General features: G+C 45.6%; 1 protein-coding gene across 3 annotated transcripts in view; it reads right to left on the bottom strand.

Moving 5' to 3' along the window:
- Positions 1–17,234, bottom strand: part of Dyrk1a (dual specificity tyrosine phosphorylation regulated kinase 1A) — a 145,264-nt gene extending 128,030 nt beyond the window's left edge. The window contains exon 1 of one of the 3 annotated variants that reach the window (XM_045149144.1): positions 17,216–17,234. The gene's annotated coding sequence lies outside the window, so the exon portion shown is untranslated. Of the gene's footprint in view, positions 1–15,315; positions 15,397–17,215 lie in introns of those variants that run through there. The other 2 variants (XM_045149143.1, XM_045149145.1) reach the window with 2 other exon arrangements.
- Positions 17,235–20,521: the final 3,287 nt, after the last annotated feature.

The following is a 20,521-nucleotide window of genomic DNA, read 5'->3' as shown; positions in this document are numbered from 1 at the left end:
ATGCAGGAAAAACAGAGTCATGGGATTTGCAACACAGTTTGGTATTTTGGAAATGGCTATGGGCAGTGTGAAGCAGGTTTGTTGGATTACCTGCGTGTAAGCCTGATGGAGCCCTAAGAACGGGCCATGGGTTGCAGTAGAGACCCAACTGAAATGCCAGGACCCTAGGATGGCTACCAAGGACAGCTACTGACACCAGATGAAGTTTTCCAAGTCAGTGAGTAGCCTAGCTGGAAGGGCAAAATTGGAACTTCAGACTGGTCACTGGTTAGTTATCAGAACTGGAGCTAGAGTTTGATGTTTGCCCTGTTTGTCATATTGGTTGAATGTTTCTTTGCTATGCCCAATACATCTTTTGCAATGAATGTTTACCCTGTGCCATTTTAAGTTTTTCAACTGCTTTTTCTTGGGGGGGGGGGGAGTATTACGGCTCAGTTAAAAGATCTTGGACTATGGGGATGTATGAACATCATGAGATTAATAAAAACTATGGGGACTTTTAAAGTAGGACTCAATGCACTGCAATTTACCATCATGTATGGTTATCAGTTTATGAGGGTCAGGAGCAGAATGTGGTGGTCTGATTCAGTGTCCTCCATAAACTTATGTGTTCTGAATGCTAGGTCCCCAGCTAATGGCAATTTGGGAATTGAAATCTCCTGGAGGCAGTAATTATTGAGGGCAGGCTTATGGGTATTATAGCCAGCTTCCTCTTGCCAGAGTTTGGCACGTTGTTGTCCATCTGATGTTGGCCAGGTGGTGATGTCCACCCTCTGCTCATGCCATTGTTTTCCCCTACCATCATGGAGCTTCCTCTCTAGTCTGTAAGCCAAAATAAACCTTTTCTCCCATAAACTGCTCTTGATGGGGTATTTTCTGCCAGCAATGCCCTCCTGACTGCAATCCTGCCTTACCTAATCTCAGCTCTGTGGGGCTGAGGCAGTACAGTGAGTCTGACACCAGCCTGGGCTACTTGGCAAGACTGTCTGTCTCAATCAAACCATAAAACTGTTCCAAATTACCATTAAGAGTTGTATCGAAGCCGGGCGTGGTGGCGCACGCCTTTAATCCCAGCACTCGGGAGGCAGAGGTAGGAGGATCGCCATGAGTTCAAGGCCACCCTGAGACTACATAGTTAATTCTAGGTCAGCCTGGACCAGAGTGAAACCCTTCCTCGAAAAACAAAAAAAAAAAATAATAATAAGAGTTGTATCGACTTCAATGAACTACAAAAACTGTGTACTGCTTTAATATAAAATGTACAATCTTTCTACTCCACACACTCAATATTTAGCCCCCAAAATACAATAGGCATTCATATACATTCACCTATAAATATTTTTTCTCTTTCTCCTATGCACAGCACAAATATTTTCAATCTTTTTGTTTTGTTTTTGAGACAAGCCTAGGATAATCTAAAACTCTGCTCTGAAGCTCAGGCTGGCCTCAAAACTCATGGGAATCCTGTCTCAGCCACCTAAGGGATGGATTTACATAGTACACCATCATGCCCAGTTTCCAATCTTCTGTAATCCAATCCCTAACCCTAGAGACCCCATCTTTTCCTGTTTTCTTCATATGTGTACACGCACAGTCACACAGAAAAAAACATGCAGTTTGATTCATTCTATAATGTTTATTTATAACATACTAAGCACCCTGACAAACCCTAAGATTACAAACTTTGAGAGCAAAATGCCACCGTTTTCTGCAGGGGAGTAATCAAATAAGCAGTGAACAAATACTAGTTGTAATACATGTTATTAAAGAAGAGAACAGACACATTATTTAAAAAGAATGACTTGCGGAGAGTGAGGGGCCCTCCCTGACAGTGATATCTCAACTGAAAATGACTGAGGCGGCCAAGGTACGTTAGAGGAAGTAACCACAGGCCAAGGACACATCCTATGTAAAGATGGAGAGTCAGTTACAGTTGCATGATCCAGAGGGTGAGGAAAGTTGGCTCTGTTAAAGTCAGCTGAGCTAGCTCAGTTAGGCAAGGGGCCTACAGATTCTGTGACTCCTTTGGTCTTTACCACAAAAGTCTACCATTAAGGAGGTTTAGGGGTGATTTTTGTTTTGTGGGTTTTTTTTTTGGTTGAGGGGGCTACTTTTATGAGACGGGAACATATGTATGACCCTCTTGCTCCAGCTTGCCAGTTCTAGGATTATTGGTATGTAAGCCTGGCCTAAAGAGGGTTTTTTTTTTTTTTTAATAAAGCCAGGCATGGTGGCACACACCTTTAATCCTAGCACTCAGGAGACACAGGTAGGAGGACTGCCATGAGTTCAAGACCACCCTGAGATTACACTGTGAGTTCCAAGTCAGCCTGAGCTAGAGTGAAACCCTAACTTAAAAAAAAAAAAAAAAGTGTTTTAAAAAATTGTTTACAAAGAGAGAGAGAAAGTTTGAGTTTGTGTATGAGGGTGCCTGAGCCTCTTACTATATTGCAATAAACTCTAGGTACATGGGCTACTTTGTCCCTCTGGCTTACAAGGGTGCTGGGAAACTGAACCCAAGTTGTCAAGTTTTATAGCCAAGTGCCTTAACTGCTGAGCCATCTCTCCAGCCCAAGAGTGTTTTGTTTTGTTTTGTTTTTTAAATGACAGAACTGTTACTTACCTAGTAAAATCCCTCTTCCATTTCTGCTCATTCACTTGCACTTTTCTATCTCTTGATCTTCTCTATATGCCTAAATGCTTTTATTGTTCCTTTGGTTTTCAAGGAAGGGTCTCACCCTAGCCCAGACTGACCTGGAATTCATTACATAGTCTCAGGCTGGCCTCGAACTCACTTCAAACTACTTCTGCCTCCTGAATAGTGAGACTGAAGGCATGCACCTCCACACCTGGCTGCCTACACACTTTTCGTGGCTGTATATTTTTAATTTTTTTTTTTGTTCATTTTTAATTATTTGAGAGCAACAGACAGAGAAAGAGATAGAAAGAAGGAATTGGTGGACTACAGCCTCTAGCCACTGCAAATAAACTCCAGATGCATGTGCCACCTTGTGCATCTGGCCTACATGAGTACTGGGAAACCTGGGAAATCAAGCCTGGAACCAGGATCCTTAGGCTTCACAGGTAAGGGCTTAACTGCTAAGCCATCTCTCCAGCCTTATATTTTTGTCTTATTTCAGCAAACAACCCTTTTCCCAACTATACACCATGAATTCTAAAACTCTTCAACTTGCTTATCTGACTGCAATACTGCTGAGTAACTGCTTAACAAAGTGAACTTAACTTAATGACATTTATATGTTTACAACTGTGCTACAGAACTACTGTAAGGAAATACAAAAAAAAAAAAATCCAACAGAAATGCTCAATGAGGGGACTGGAGGAATGGCTTAGCAGTTAAGGCATTTGCCTGCAAAGCCAAAGGATCCTGGTTCAACTCCCCAGGACCCACTTAAGCCAGATGCACAAGGGGGTGCACGCATCTGGAGTTATGTGCTGACAGGCCCATTCTTTCTCTCTCCTTCTCTCTCTCCTTCTCTGTCAAGTAAGTAAAAATAAAATGTTTAAAAAAAGAAATACTCAGTGAGGTACTATTCATGTTACCATTCTTATTCTGAAAAACTTTCACAACGTTTTCTATCACAGAACCAATGTCCATCAAGAGTGAATGTGTTTGATGTAAAGATAAGGAAAAAACACGACTGTGATGACAGTAGTTCTCTCCAAAAGAAAAATGATCAAATCAGAACAAACTTGTTGGCAGACAGTATCTGTCTTAAGGACTACAGTCCTACTTGTATCCAAACACACCTCTGGCTCAAAATTAACTAGCAAAAGGGTCCTAAGATAATTTTGACCTTTAAAAAAGTAAGCCAAAAATACCCAATCAGGTTCCAGAGATGGAAAACGATCACAGACTATTCCCCCTAGTGAAAATTTAATTTTTTCTGTTCTAGACTGTATCTTTAAGCCTACTCAAGACTATGAAGATTTTCGCACCAGCGTGTAACTTCCACAGTGGCAGGTAATAGTAGCCCGTTATCTCAGTTTTGCTGCTATCTGAGCCCTAGGGGAAAAGTTTCCCACAACATCTACATTTTCTATTCTTTTGTTTTTGTTTTATGAGGTAAGGTCTCACTCTAGCCCAGGCTGATCTGGAACACACTCTATAGTCCCAGGCTGGCCTCTAACTCACAGCAATCCTCCTACCTCTGCCTCCCAAGTGCTGGGAATAAAGGCATGTGTCACCATACCAGGCAACATCTACATATGCTAAATTTTAAATTAGTATAAAAATTATTCCTTTCAACACTGCTTTCTCCCAATGCTCTAGTTTTTTAATCCCATCATTACTGGTGCTGCAAATTGTTTCCACCTGTTGCTAATGGAAAGCCTGAGCTACAATAATAATTCTACCCTCAGTTCCCAACAGTTCTTTTAAATCCTCAGTACAAGTATTAACAACTGTCCCACATAACTATCCACATGATCTTCCCTCCTCACCCTCCCCAGTAGCCTGGCTTAATTCTCCTTCCTGTGCTGAGAAATCTGTCCACACTACTACTTGAATCCAGAAATATTCACTTTGTTGAAAATTAAAGTATAATTTAGAACTTTTCTTTCTTATGTGTTTGTATGTGTGGGTTGGTACACATGTATGTATGCATGCATATGGAGAACAAATGACATTCTGAGATGCTGTTCCTCAGGAATGCCATCCACTTTTTTTTGTTGTTGTTTGGTTGGTTTTTTGAGGTAGGGCTCACTCTAGCTCAGGCTGACCTGGAATCCACAGCCTCAGAGTGGGCTTGAAGTCAAGAGCTGAGATCAGTGCTGGGATGAAAGGTGTGCACCACCACACCCTGCTCATCCACTTTTTTGAGACAGGGTGTTTCACTGGCCTATGATTAAACCTGGCTGGCCAGCCAGTCCAGGATCCACCTGTCTCTACACCCCCAATGCTGGCACTACAGGCACACATGACCACAACTGACATTTTTACACAGGTACAGATCTGGGGACTGAGACAAACACTTCACTGACTGAGCTTTTCCAACCTAATGAAGAACTGTGAACGTGCTCTATTCCTTTCATCTTCTGTTATTCCTGCATATTCGTCCACTGATTCTTCTCATTCTCTCTGCACCTTCCTCTACCCCTACCACTTCTCTCCAGTTATCCTCATGCTCCCCACCAGCAATGTCCACATGGCCTCCTCCATGGTCTGTCAAGTCCCCATCCGATCACGAAACAAGATCTAGTCCCAGCCTCCCCACAACCATCTTCAAACCCCCAAAACTGCCTCGCCTCCTTATGCTCCGTTAGTTTTTCATATGCTATTGCCACTAGTAGCCTTGGCCTTGCCAGTGCTCACTCTTCCACTGCATGTACAACTCCATCGGAAGTAACCAAATTGCATTCACTTTTGTAATCAAAACCCAGTACTTAGCTCATGTAAATCATAAATCTCATACAACAGACACGCAAACTGAAGGGGAGGCATCTCCTTTTCTGGATAAAGCATCAGTTCTTCAGCAGAAAAAAAGAAAGTTGTGTGCGCTTAATGTGCACTGTCAGCTTGATTGTATCTAGACCTAGGAAACAAATCTCGGGGCACATCTGTGGGGATTCTCTGTATTAGGTTAACAGAGGTGACCCAACCTAAATGTGTGTGTATGGCACCTTTCCATGGGCTGGGGTCCCACACCAAAGTAAAGGAGAAGGAGAACTGAGCACCAGCATTCATCTCTCTCCCTCCTGACTGAGGACCTATTGTGACCAATTACTGTTAATATGCTTTCCCACCATACTGGATGTAACCTCAAAGTATGAACCAAAATAAAGTTGCTTCTGTCAGGTATTTGTTGCAGCAATGAGAAACCAAGATGACTAGAAAATATTTTTAAATCTTAAGTTGTGTACACGCACCTGCACATGTTCCACAGCACGCATGTGGGGGTCAGAGGACAAATTTTCAAATGTCTGTTCACAATCTTCTACAAAAATTCTGTCTCCACCTCCCTTTCTCACCTAGGCACACCGATTATACAGAAGCCTGCAAATTTCCAGCTTTTAAGAGGACCTGTAGATCCATACTCAGGTACTCAGAGTAGTGAGGCAATAGCTTTATTCACCAAGCCACCTTTCAAGAAAACATTTTTAGATGTTTTTCTTAACGACATATAAGACAAAGAATAGTTTGTTATGCTACAAAACTTAAGCCAGGTATGTTTTTTATGCCTGTAATTCTAACACTCAGGAAGGCTGAAGTAAGAGTATCTCAAGAGTGAGGACAGTCCAGGCTACGTAGTGAGACCCTGACTGATGACAGCACAGATATAAGGGACTTTGTGGTGGTTTGATTCAGGTGTCCCCCATAAACTTAGGTGTTCTGAATGCTAGGTTCCCAGCTGATGGAGTTTTGGGAATTAAAGCCTCCTGGGGGGAGGGGTGCCTTGTTGGGGGCAGGCTTATGGGTGTTATAGTCAGTTTCCCCATGCCAGTGTTTGGCACACTCCTGTTGCTAATGTCCACCTAATGTTGACAAGGGGGTGATGGCCACCCTCTGCTCATGCCATCGTTTTCCCCTGCCATCGTGGAGCTTCCCCTCAAGCCTTTAAGCCAAAATAAACCTCTATTTCCCACAAGCTGTACTTGGTTGGGTGATGTCTACCAGCAACGTGAACCTGACTGCAACAGATTTATAATACAACTTATAGTACAACTCAAAATGCCTGAACTTGTCATAGTAAAGGAAAGGCAGGCCCAAACAACCAGACATCATCCCTATCAAACTGATAAATGTTTAAAACCTTAAAAATACGTGTTGGTCAGAATTGGGAAAATTCTGGTGAAAGTATAAATGGCACAGTGTTTTAGAAAACAATTTGACAACATACATTCAAATGTGCATATACCTGGTACTTTTTTTGAGGTAGGGTTTCACTCTAGCTCAGCCTGACCTGGAATTCACTATGTAGTCTCAGGTCTCAGGGTGGCCTCAAACTCATGGCGATCCTCCTACTTCTGCCTCTCAAGTGCTGGGATTAAAGGCGTGCGCCACCATATCCAGCACTTTCTCTTTTATATATATGTATCCCATGGCAAATGCTCACAGAGCAAAATTAGATAGATAGATAGATAGATAGAGAGAGAGAGAGAGAGAGAGAGAGAGGGAGACAGACAGACAGTCAGTCAGTCAGTCAGTCAGTCAGTCAGTCTGGGGGACTGGAGAAATGACTCAGCAGTCAAGGTACTGGCCTGCAAAGCCTATCAACTAGGTTCAATTCCCCAGTACCCACAAAAAGCTGGAAGCACAAAGTGGGGCACACATCTGAAATTCATCTGCAGTGGCTAGAGGCCCTGGTGTGCTCATTCATTTATTCATATTCTCTCATTCTCATCCTCTCTCTACTTGCAAAAAAATTTAAAAATTAAAGATATAAAGAGCCAGGAGTGGTGGTGCACACCTTTAATCCCAGCACTAGAAAAGCAGAAGTAGGAGGATTGAGACGGCACAGTCAATACCAGGTCAGCTTGAGTTAGAGTGAAACCCCTACATTGAAAAACAAAAGCAAAAACAAAAAGAAAGAAAAACCAAAAAAATAGAAAGTATACAACCACAACATATTTTTTAAAAGTATGAAAACAAAACAAGGTCAATTCCCCTTAATGGGGAAAAAAATAAAACAAGGTACACCCATAAAATAAAATACTTCACAACCATTAAAAACATCAGGCAAGGGCTAGGGATGGAATTTGGCTAATAAGAGTGTTTGCCTATCATGGATAAGGCCCTGGATTTAGCATCTAACAGTATAAACTGATCATGGTAGTCTGCATAAAATCCAAATATTTGAACTAAGGCAGCAAGACTGCTAAGAGTTCAAAGCCAGCCTGGGATATATAGTTACCAGGCCAGTCTGGGACATAGAACATGAGAGAGACAGACACACACACACACACACACACACACACACACACACTTTATCAGATCCTACAGGAATATTTCTAAGACAGATGAGGAAGTTTAAGGGTTCGGTTTGCAGTGGGTAGAGGCTCTGGCGTGCCCATTCCCTATCTGCCTCTGTCTCATTCTCTTTCGCTCCCTCCCTTCCCCCCGTAATAAACAAAGAAAATAAATTTTTAAAAAAAGAAAGAAGTTTAAGGCTGGAGGGATGGCTCAGAGTTTAAGGCACTTGCTTGCAAATCCTAGGACCCAAATTTGATTCCCCGGATCCACATAAGCCAGATGCACAAGGTAGCACATGCATCTGGAGTTCTTTTGCAGTGGATGAAGGCTCTGGCGCACCCATTCTCTCTCTCTTACTCTCTCTCAAATACATAAAAAAAATTTTAATTTAAAAAAGTAAAATGAAATGAAAAAGAAGTAAATCTAATGTGGGGACACTGTGTATATTTTGCAGTTAAGGGGTATAAAACACAGTTAAAAAAAAACAAAAAAAGACAGTTGACAGGCTGGGTGCGGTGACACACACCTCTGTGACTCACAAGGTAGGGTGAGACCCTGCCTTGAAAAAGAAGGGGAAAATAAAAGAAAGCTTAAGCTGCAAATCTGTGTGCTAAGTACACTTTTGGTTTTAAGTACATAGATGTGATACTGTGGTAGAAAGAAACTTACAACTGTGCCCTTGAAAAACAAAGGCAAGGCTAAAGATATAGCTGAGTGATAGAAGGCTTGCCAAGTGCGCACGAGGCCCTGGATTCCCCAGCACTACTAACAAAAGGAAAAAAAAGAGAGGGGATCATACTAGCGTAATTTTGTTACACAATGCATATTAAATGTATTAAGTATATTGTATGTTACTATGCAAACATATGCACAGAACATTTCTGTGAGAACAAGCTATGAGGGCTGGAGAGATGGTTTAGCGGCTAATGCACTTGCCTGCGAATCCTAAGGACCCAGGTTCAATTCCCCAGTATGCACTTAAGCCAGATGCACAAAAGGTGGTACATGCATATGGATGGAGTTCATCTGCAGTGGCTAGAGACCCTCGTGTGCCCATTCTCCCTAATATATTTTTAAAAGTTTAAAAAAAAAGAACAAGCTGTAAGTAATTACTACTTATGGAACATGAGAATGGGGCTGAGATGGTATCATCCCATAGGACTGAGCTTTATCAGATCATATATAAATGAATAAAAAAAACAGTATATAGGGCTGGAGAGATGGCTTAGCGGTTAAGCGCTTGCCTGTGAAGCCTAAGGACCCCGGTTTGAGGCTCGGTTCCCCAGGTCCCACGTTAGCCAGATGCACAAGGGGGCACACACGTCTGGAGTTCGTTTGCAGAGGCTGGAAGCCCTGGCGTGCCCATTCTCTCTCTCTCCCTCTATCTGTCTTTCTCTCTGTGTCTGTTGCTCTCAAATAAATAAATAATTTTTAAAAAATTTAAAAAAAAACAGTATATATAACTTGTTTTTCCTTAAAACCTAGATATCCTAACTGCCCTCTAACTGGACTGGAGGCCCACTCCATGGAAGGAATACATGCCTGATACTGAAAACTTAAAACAAAGATAATCATGAGCCCAAGGGGTATAACTTCTGCTGCTGTCTGGCTAAATGTATATACTATGCTCACCAAACTGCCCAGTAAGCACTTCTCTTAATGTTCATACCCCTGTATTAATGCTACCCTCACTTTTGGTAGAGAATCTTTTCTTTTCAGGTGGTAGTGACCTTGGGATGACTCAGAAGGCATAATGGTGCTGGAAAGAAGTGACAGGAGTGCTCAGCACTGCAATATCTCTATCACACCTTCCAAGGCTCAGGGTCTATTGCAGAAGAGGCGGCGGAAAGAATGTAAGGGCCAAAGGAAGGGTAGGACTCCTTACAACATGCTCCCCCCAGACACAAAATGGCCTGAATATCCATGACCTTACAGTGCCTGACACTACCTACACAAGACCATCATAATAGGAGGAAAAGATCATGACATCAAAATAAAAGAGAGACTGATTGAGAGGGGGAGGGGATATGATGGACAGCAGAGTTTCAAAAGGGAAAGTGGGGGGAGGGAGGGCATTACCATGGGATATTGTTTATAATCACAGAAGTTGTTCATAAAAATAAATAAAAACAAGCCTAGATATCCTAGGTGGTCATAACTGCACTGCACTATGCTTGCCATATTGTAAGACTGTTCAGCACCACACAGAGAGAACTAAAACAAGGGGCATTCTCTGTAGTTGAGTCCGTCTTCTAGCCCAGTGGGTCCTAGGCAGAATGACCCACAGGCTGGCTTTGAACACAGTGATCCCCCTACCTTGGCCTCTTTGAGTGCTTGGATTAAAGGTGTGATCTACCATACTCAGCTAAATATGTGTCTTGTTTTGTTTTCCAGGTAGGAGCTCCTCTCGCCCAGGCTGACCTAGCATTCAGAGTCTCGCTGGCCTCGAACTCACAGTGATTCACCTACCTCTGCCTGCTGACTACTGAGATTAAAGACATGTGCCACCACGCCCAGCAATTTTTCAAAAAATCACCTTCAAGAATAGAAGGAGCCAGGTGTGGTGGCGCACACCTTTAATCCCAGCACTCAGGAGGCAGAGGTAGGAGGATCGCTGTGAGTTCAAGGCCACCCTGATATTACAGAGTTAATTCCAGGTTAGGTCAGCCTGGACCAGAGTGAGACCCTACCTCAAAAAAAAACAAAAAAAAATAGAAGGAATATAGCTCTGGTACAAGAACGAACTGCCATGGAACTAACAATGGTTCTCTATCCACAAAAGTATGTCTTCGAGGAATCACATCATTTTAGATGCAAATAATGTTCTTTCTTCATATAATTACAACAGAATGAATGTCAAAGGTCATAGGGTATCATGTTTATAACAAGCTGCCTAAAATGTAAGGTTTCATCTCCAGAATCTTAACTACTTACAGAACTCTGAAAGTAGGTTTCGAAGACAAAGCCTAACTTTTTATAAACAAGTTACTGTTTCCATAATGCAGTACTCCCAGGTCGCAGACTAAAAGTGAAATTACAATCTAGGACACAAGACTTGTCATCATTTTCTGATATGAAGCTTTAGGTATTTTAGCCACGTCAATCAACGGCAGACTTTCACACAGCCAATAGTAAACTTGGCAGTCTAGCTTAACAGTAAGTATAGAGCTGACATGAAGCAAGACCTCAAAGATTTCTTCCTTTAAAGGGAATAAAGAAGAAACCTTTACAATAAAAAATAAAAAAAAAAAATTAAAACTTACAATAACTTAAATCTTTTTCTTACAAGTAATTAAACACAAATTTTAATCACCCATATTTTGTAATCCAAGATTGTGCAGGCCTTGGGTTATAAATTACAAGTACTCTAGCCTACAAAAATTGCCAAATGGGGCTGGAGAGATGACTTAGCGGTTAAGGCGCTTGCCTGCAAAGCCAAAAGACCTAGGTTCGATTCCCCAGGACCCATGTAAGCCAGACACACAAGGTGGCACATGTGTCTGAAGTTTGTTTGCAGTGGCTGGAAGCCCTGGCACACCCATTGTCTCTCTCAAATAAATAAATAAATAATTGCCAGATGGTCATGGTTGCATCTGGTCTTAGCTCTTTTAGAAGGCATAACTACTCCTTAACTGTAAGGTGCTATTACTCTAGTCATTCTATTCATTTGGATAGGGTAAACTGGTTATCAAGTTCCAGTTGACCCTGTCTGATTTGTTCAAGTAGTACCTTTACTTCTAAAATGAAAAGAGACAACCTAGGCATGCTAGCACATGCCTTTAATCTTAGCACTCAGGAGACAGAGGAAGGAGGATCGCTGAGATTAAGGCCCAGCCTGGGACTACACTGAGTTCCAGGTCAGCCTAAACTAGAGTGGGCCCCTACCTCGGAAAAAACCACCCTTCCCAAAAAAAGGAGGAAAGGGGTAATGGGGGGGGCGCTAGAGAGATGACTTAGTGGATAAGGTGCTTGCCTGCAAAGTTCAACTGATTACCCAGGACCCATATAAGCCAGAGGCACAAGGTGTTTACAGCAGCTGGAGGCCCTGGTATGCCCATTCATTCTCTTTCTTTTTCTCTCTGCCTTTCTCAAATAAATAAATGAAAATGAAAATATTTAAAAAAAAAAAAAGGTGGAGATAGATAAAAACCATCAAAACACTCAACAAAAAGCAAACTGCTTGCTCACAGTTTGAACTACTGCTTAGGAATACCACAAAATTATAACACTAAAAGTTGAGAATAAAGAACTATGTTCCTGACATGGAATTCCTGGAAATTCTTGAGTTTTGCTAAGTTTACATGGTTAATTTCTTTTTTAGGAGGTGGAAGACTAGCTGCTGGGGGAGTGGGAGGGAGACATACAGTGAAATCTCTGGCTAATGCCAAAGCCAAGACAACACACATGGAAATCACAAACAGCAAGAAAGGCACAAACTAAGCCTGAGTCTTATTTATGCCACGTAGTACAAAACCATTCTTTCTCCCTCAAAGTTCTAGTCAACTTTTTTCCCCCCATAAGTAGACATTGGCAAATTATGCACTTGGTTAACACCTCTGTGCAACCTAGATTTCTGAGCAATTTCAAGAAAATGTTTCAGTTTAAAAAAAGTTTCAGCCATTCATGGTAGCACAGGCCTTTAATCCCAGCACTCAGGAGGCAGAGGGAGAAGGATCACTATGAGTTCAAGGCCACCCTGAGACTACATAGTACATTCCAGGTCAGCCTGGGCTAGAGACCCTACCTCAAAAGAAGAAGAAAAAAAGTTTCCGTAATACCCAAGTTTCAATACAAACAGTATCTTCTTTGTGTAGTTACAAAACATGAAGCATGCCAAAGGTCACAGGAGTCATGCTTATAACAAACTATCTTTAATTCCAGTTCTACAGATACCCATACCACAAGAACCTTAATTCTTTAAATACATTGTTGCACTTGACTACTTCCATAAACAGGACAAAATGACAAATCTCAAACATCCTCTGAAAGTAACAAGGTTTTCTAGTCAATGGTCTTTTTTTTCTTTTCTTTTCTTTATTATTTTTTTAATTGACAATTTCCATGATAGTAAACAACATACCATGATAATTCCCTCCCTCCCCCTAGTCAATGGTCTTTTTACTATGCACATTCCCTTGGACACTACACTAAACTTGAATGTTTTGTTTCTGTTGAATGTCAGTGTTATATTAAAAAAAAAAACAAAAAACTGGCATTATCTTTGATCCCTAACAGTAACTAAGTTAAACTTCTAATAGGTCCCACACCAAAATGTCTTATGTTAAGAAACCGTCTGATATATAAATTTTAAATTCCTAAAAATAACAAAATCTCACTTGATCATTTAGTGCATTCTCTACACCAAGCTATAATGATCATCCAATCCATTCAAGTCTATTCATCCAAATCTAAAACCTCTTCTCAGCACCCACCAGGTATAAGAGTATGGACCCTCACTTTTCAGACACTGCGGAGACCCTTCCTCCTAGAACACTGAGCTAATTACTCTCCAAGTATGAAGGCTTTGTTTACCTGGTTTTACAAGAGAACTTGGGTGTAACACTGATAGGAGTTCCTCACTTTCTGCCCGTGTTTAAAGCCTAAGTCCACTGGACAGCTACCACCAGCACAGAAGGGTTTGTTAAAAAATCACAACTGTAAACTGCCCCCCTTAACCACTATTAGTTTGAAACTTCAGCCATGCAACTGTAGCTTGTTCTCGGGTCTCATTTACAGTCTACCTAAAAATAAAATTCTCTTTAACATTTAAAATATGAGTAACCTGATTAAAGGTAATTCCACAAACCAACTACTATTTTATCTTTCTTAACACTTCACGCATGCAAACTACAAAGGGATGCAGAAAATTTAAGTATATAAAGAAAAAATGTTTAAAACTAACTTTACACAAAACTTTCTTATGACTTATATACACAAAGGAAGCCTACAATTAAATAACTGTTAAGCATAAAATACATCATGTAATTTTTTTTTAATTCCTTCCACTCAAAACCCTTTACCCTTTTTTGAGGGGAGAGGAGCCGACAAGTTTCATTAAGAGGCTCATCTCAGGTGTTTCCACTCCTGAAAACCTCAAGTTAACTCTATGCCAAAAACTGTATATGAACACAATCTCCAGGTTAGAATCCTGAGTCATCACACACAAAATCGCTCTAAAATTTGCTAGCGTTTATAATAACGAGTTACAACTGACAATTGACATCTGGCTCCTAGAGTCTCAGCTGTATGACCTTGGATGAGTCACTGCCCACTCTAGGCTCAGTCTATCTGTAAAATGGGTAACAGCTCTCACTGGTAAGCTAAGTGAGACAATCTATAAGGCCATGATAAGAGTGCCTGGCACTAATCGTTAGGTGGGAAAACAATGTCATGAAAATACAAGGTGTGTTTCAAGCAATGTAATGAAACGCAAGAACAAATAGTGTTGCTCTTAGAATACAGAGTCCTAAGATCTAGAGATGGGCATAAAGGTACAGACAAGAAGTCGGTGTCACTGACTCACTCATTTTGCCATTTTTAACTGTTTCGGGCTAGGGAGGGGCCTTGCCTGAGTGCTGAGATGTTCAGCAGCCTGGGTGCCTCTGAAGCCTTGAGTGGGTTTGTGCCTATAAATAGACTCGTGAAGTTTTGTGGCAATGCACAGGTATCCATCCTAATTCCAGTGTCCTCGGCCACTGAGTCCTCCGCCTGCTAAGCAGGTCATCCCTCCACCTCCCGCGGCCGGGGCTGCTCGCGCACCCGAGGCCCAACTTCGGAGCACACCGGGTCCCCCTCGCTCGGACGCGGGCGCCAAGGGCCGACCTTCGCCGGCGACCAGCCTGGCCCCGCGTCCTCGCCCAGCCGGCAGCCGGCCCCCATTTTCTTAACCCGTGCATTGTCCTTGCCAAGAACCCCGGCGCTTCGCACCCTGGTGGGGACGGAGAGGAGGGACGAGGGAGGAGCTGGAGGAAGAGGATGAGGAGGAAGAGGAGGAGGAGGAAGAAGACAACCTCCTCCCCTCGGCCCGGGCGGCCGGCGGAGGTCTGGTGCTTTCTCGGGCCCACCCCAGGCTCCCGGCTCCCCGGAGGCCGAGGCCCACCTCGCTCCCAACCCTCCGCAACTTTCCCCGGGGCCCGCTCCCGCCTCTCCTCGGGGACCGGCCTTCGTCGGGGCTCCCTCCCCCGGCGGGCGGGCGGACGGCCTGCCCCGGGGCCGCCGGCGCCTCCTCCTAAAATGGCAGGTCCCTCCCTCCCTCCGCCCGCCCGCCCGACCGGCCTCGAAGCGGGCCCGGGCTGCAGGCCGCCCTCCGGGGAAGCCGAGCGGCCGCGCCGGGCCGCGCCGGGTTGGGTTGGACATGGGCCGGGTGGGGCCCGGCCACTCACCGGGACGATGGCGGGGCTCGCGCCGCTCCCTCCGGTGAGTCTCAGCCTCGGGCTCCCGCGCCGCGCTCCCGCCGCGGCCTCCGCAGCCAGCGCCGCCCCGGCCGCCTCTCTCCGCCCCCGGCGTCCCCCGGCTCCTGCCCGCGCCGCAGCCGGATCAAGTCCTGTCTCCTCGGCTCGATCTCTGCTCCGCTCTGCTCTGCTCTTCTCGGCCGCGGTTCCAAGCGGCGCCCGGGGCCGGGCAAGGCGACAGCCCCTCCCCGGCAAATACCGCAGTCCCCGGGCCCCCGAGTCCCGGCGGCGAAAGGGGGCCGCGCGGCCCGGCCTGGCCTGGCGCTGAGTGAGGGCGGCGGCGAGGCCGGGCACCGAGTGGCGGCCGCTCCCGGCGGCTTCTTCCCGAGGAGGATTTTTTTTTTTTTTTTGTAAATCTCACAAAATGGCGCGCGCTCCAAACCTGCGCAGCGAGAAGCGCCGGGGCCCGAGCGGCGGCGGCGGCGGCGGCGGCGGCGGCGGAGGAGGCTCCTCCGCCAGGACAGCCCGTACCGCCCGCCCCCGATCCCCGCAGACAGACACACAGACACTCGCGCACACACTCACACGCGCGCACACGCTCCCTCGCACACTCACACCGGTCCCGCCCGCCCGCTCGCTCGCCGGCGGCGGCGGCAGCGGCACCAACAGCAGCAGCAGGAACAGCAGCAAGAAGCGGCGGCGGCGGCGGCGGCGGTGGTGGTGGCGGCGGCGGCGGCGCCCGCACCCCCGCTCGGGGTGTCCGCTCCCTCAGCCCGACCTGAGAACGCGATCGGCAGCAGCGACGGCAGCAGTCTCCCTGGATCCCCCCGCCGCGGTTGCCGCCGCCACCCCCGCCTCACTCCAATGGGGCTTTTTATTATTATTCGGGCGGGAAGCGAAAGGGTTTAAAAAAAAACCAACCAACAAAATGGCGACGGACCGACCCGGTCGCTATAGCAACTGTCAATCAAAACGCAAAACCCCGGCTGACGTGCTGACGTCCTCCTCCCTCCCGCCGGCCTCCAGCCGGAAGGCGGGGCCTGTTACTCGGGCAACGGCAGATTCCGTTCCCTCCTTTCCCTCTCCCCTCCCCACCCCTTCTCCGTCCCCAGCCAACCACCCAACCCCCCTCAGGTCACGTGAAGGATAAATTCGGAGCTCGGGCCCCGCTACCAGTGTCAGTGGAGGGCGCGTGATTCGCTCGGGGGAGGGGAGAGGAGGGGGACGGCCGGCCGAGGGAAGGAAGGAAGGAAAGGGAAGAGAAGGGGAGGGCGAGGCGGCAGCCTGTGCGCGAGCGCCCCCCTCGCCCCGCCCCGCACCCGCCGCGCCCGCGCCGACTGCGGCCCGAGGAGCGCGCAGGCCTTCCCGCGCCGCCGCCCCGAGCCCCGCGCTTCCGCGTCGCGCGCCCGGCTGCGGCCGTGGCCGCGGCCCCGCCCGGGGGAGGGGACCCGGGCAGGAAGCCTACTCGACGCCCCGGTCCGGCCCGGCCCGGCGAGCGGCCGCGGCCTGTTCCTCCAACGGGCCCGCCCGCTCTCCCCCCACGCCCCGCACGCGGCCGGAAGATGCCGGCGGAGGCCGCGGTGGGGGCGGGGAGGAGGCCGCCTCCGCGCTCCAGACATCCCAGGAATTCCCGACGCCGCTCCTCTCCGGGCCGCCACCTTGATCACATCATGGCAGCACCGGCGTTAGGAAGTCACGGGCCCCAGCCAGCATGGAAACTTTCTTTTTTTTTCTCTCTTTTTTTTTTTCCCCCAGGCTGGGCACGCTCTTTCGAGCTCTGCCATATGTCCCCCTCCCCTCCTTCCTGCGCAACCAGCTCTCCATCGGAATGCCCCTTCCGCGTACCCTTGTACCACTCACCCCCACCCCCCAAAAAAATGTGTGTACTCACGTCCCACCTCGCCGTCCTCTCAGTGTGTCCACTTGGCCTCAGCCATGAGAACTCTCTATTAATACTCTGGCTTTCGTTCCGAGTCGGTCTGACCCTTCTGCCTGGCTCGGTGGCTGAGTGTGCTCTCCAGGCATGAGGACCAAGTCGCCCGGGGTGGCTACTTTGTAACAAGGAGGGAGCCACTGGCTGAAACTGTATTTGGTAATACACTCTAAAATAATGGCGTTTAATTAATAGTTTACAGAATATATACACTGTTGCACCAAAAGTCACAGTGAACTTAGCCCCACACTTGATTTGGGTCCTCATGGTGTTTGTATTTTTACTAAGGGGCCCACAGTTAAAACATGAAGTCTCGCAGGACGTGGTGGCACACGTCTTTAATCCCAGTACTTGGGAGGCTGAGGTAGGAGGATCACCGTGAGTTCGGGGCCACTCTGAGACTACATAGTGAATTCCAGGTCAGCCTGGACTAGAGTGAAACCGTACCTCGATAAATAAATAAATAAATAAAACATGAAGTCTTAGACCAGGTGTGATTGTGCACACCTTTAATCCCAGCACTTGGGAGGCAGAGGAATGAGGGTCACTGTGAGTTCGAGGCCAGCTTGAGACTACATAGTGAATTTCAGGTCAGCCTGGGCTAGAGTTAGACCCTACCTGGAGGGGCATGGAGCGAAGCACCCTTAGAAACTATAAAGTGGCAGGGCATGGTGCCGCATGCCTTTAATCCCAGGGAGGCAGAGGTAAAAGGATTGCCTCAATTGGAGGCCACCCTAAAACTGTATAGTGAAATTCCAGGTTAGCCTGGGCTAGTGTAAAACCCTACCTTGAAAAAACAAAAAAAAAAAAAAAAAAGTGTAAAAATAAATAAGCTGGCTGGAGAGATGGCTCAGTGGTTGAGAGTGCTTGCTTACAAAAAAAAAAAAAAAAAAAAAAAATTCCCCACCACATAAAGCCAGATGCACCAAGTGACACATGCATCTGGAGTTTGTTTGCAGTGGCAAGAGGCCCTGACACGCCTATTCTCAGTCTTAATCTCTCTCCTCACAATTTTTTTTCCCCACGAAGTAGGGTCTCACTCTACCTGAGGTTGACCGGGAACTCCCTCTGTAGTCTCAGGGTGGCCTCGAACTCACAGTGATCCTCCTACCTCTGCTTCCCTGGTGCTGGGATTAAAGGCGTGCACCACCATGCCCAGCTTCCTCACAATTTTTTTACAAACAAATACTGGTTTCTGTCGGATGTGACTTCATTAAAGGCTGTGATTTCCAGCAAAACCCCTCCTGCAGTTATCAGACATGGAAAAACTAATCATATTAGCACAGGCGCAGGAAGACTAAAACTAAACTATATTAGGCCAAAAAACAAAGACAACTAGCTTGCTTTAGACTGATTGTTCAGGATATCAAAAGTTGCCAAGACTGACAAAAAAACTTTAGAATACTGACAATTTGAAAATTGCCCAAATCCACCTTCATTTTTTGTTTGTTTGTTTGTTTGGTCTTTCCTCTCGTCACCCCATGAGCCAGAGTGTTTCATTTCCATCCTAACCGTTAAACATTTGCAGCCTTGGCCAAATGTGGTGGCACACACCTTAATCCCAGCACTTTGAGAGGCAGAGGTAAGAGGATCCCTGAGTTAAAAGTTAAACTTAACTTAAAACTATGTTAAATTCTAGAGATAGAAATATTTATTGTTGGCAATGGGGAAAACTGGCCTAATTAATTTCTAGATTACTTGAACAAGATGTAACAATTTCGTGGGAACTATGTCCTGTTACATACAGGGCAAGCCAGAAGCTTATATAGTGACACAGAAGCATGAAACTCTAGCTAATCAGGAGTAGAAGCATTTTGCAATCTTTATATCTACAAGATACATTCCTTCTCCACCCTGCCCCCAGCCATACCTTCCCCAGCATGGACCAATAAACTGTCATGTCCAGGTTGGAGTGTTGTTAACTTGTTTTATATAGGTGTCACCTAAGAAGGAACCTGAAAGTTATAGCTGATACCAAGCAAGGGATCACATGTAGGCCCTCTAGAACCCATGCCAGTTTACAGTTGACCAGATTCAGAGATTAACTCTTCACTGTCACCTGAGAATCTTACATCAAATTCACATACACATGTAACTGTTAATAGGATCTAACCTGGAAAAGCAAGACACACTCTCCAAGCACAGCCTTCACTATCTAGCTCATTCTAGAGAGTCTCTAATCCTCGAGAAACAACACATCCCTTTCTGTGAAAAGAAAACAAGTGCTAAGTAAATAAATGACATTCCCAAAATGACACCACCAGTAAGCAGTAAGGACAGGAAGATTCAAGTCCAAATACAATTATAAAACACATGTTCTTCCCACCACACCAAAATAATGGGAGACTGTTATTTATTTATTTGTATTTTTTTTTTGATATTTATTCAAGCTGGGTGTGGTGGCACACAACTTTTATCCCAGCACATGGGAGGCAGAGGTAGGAGGATCACCATGAGTTTGAGGCCACCCTGGGACCACATAATGACTTTCAGGTCAGCCTGGGATTGAGCAAAACCAAGACCCTACCTTGAAAAACCAAATTTTATATATGTTTCTTGGTTTTTCAAAGTAGGGTCTCACTCTAGCCCAGGTTGACCTGGAAATCCCTATGGAGTTTCAGGGTGGCCTCAAACTCATGGCAATCCTCCTATCTCTGCTTCCCAAATGCTGAGATTAAAGGCATGCACCACCATGCCCAGCTGATTTTATTTATTTTATGAGAGAAAGAATTAGCATGTCAGGGCCTCTAACCAGTAGAATTGAACTCCAGAAGCAGACACATGCACCACCTTGTGTGTATGTGTCACCTTGTGTATCTGGCTTATGTGGGTTCTGGAAAGTCAAACTTGGGTCCTTAGGCTTAGCAGGCAAGTGCCTTAACCACTGAGCCATCTCTCCAGCCATATATATATGTATGTTTTAGAGAGAGAGGAAGATAGCAAGAATGCAAACGAACAACAGACTCATGCACTACCTTATGCATCTGGCTTATGTGGGTACTAGGGAATCGAACCTGGGTCCTTGGGCTTTGCAGGCAAGTGCCTTAAGTGCTAAGCCATCTCACCAGCTCTCCCAGAGGTAAAAGTTTTACAGAGGTAGGCAAGTTAATATGAAGTGTCCAGGCTAGATCTAGAACCAAAAGATGAGTATCCTTATGACAAGAAGAAATCTGGACATAGAGACAGACACATATACAGGGAATATCATGGAGACCTGGAAAGCAGGTGCAATTAGATGAACCAAGGTACACCTGAGCTTCTGTG

This window comes from Jaculus jaculus, chromosome 5 (genome assembly GCF_020740685.1).
Source record: "Jaculus jaculus isolate mJacJac1 chromosome 5, mJacJac1.mat.Y.cur, whole genome shotgun sequence".
Classification (NCBI taxonomy): Eukaryota; Metazoa; Chordata; class Mammalia; order Rodentia; family Dipodidae; genus Jaculus; species Jaculus jaculus.
This window is presented reverse-complemented; position numbering and strand designations above follow the sequence as displayed.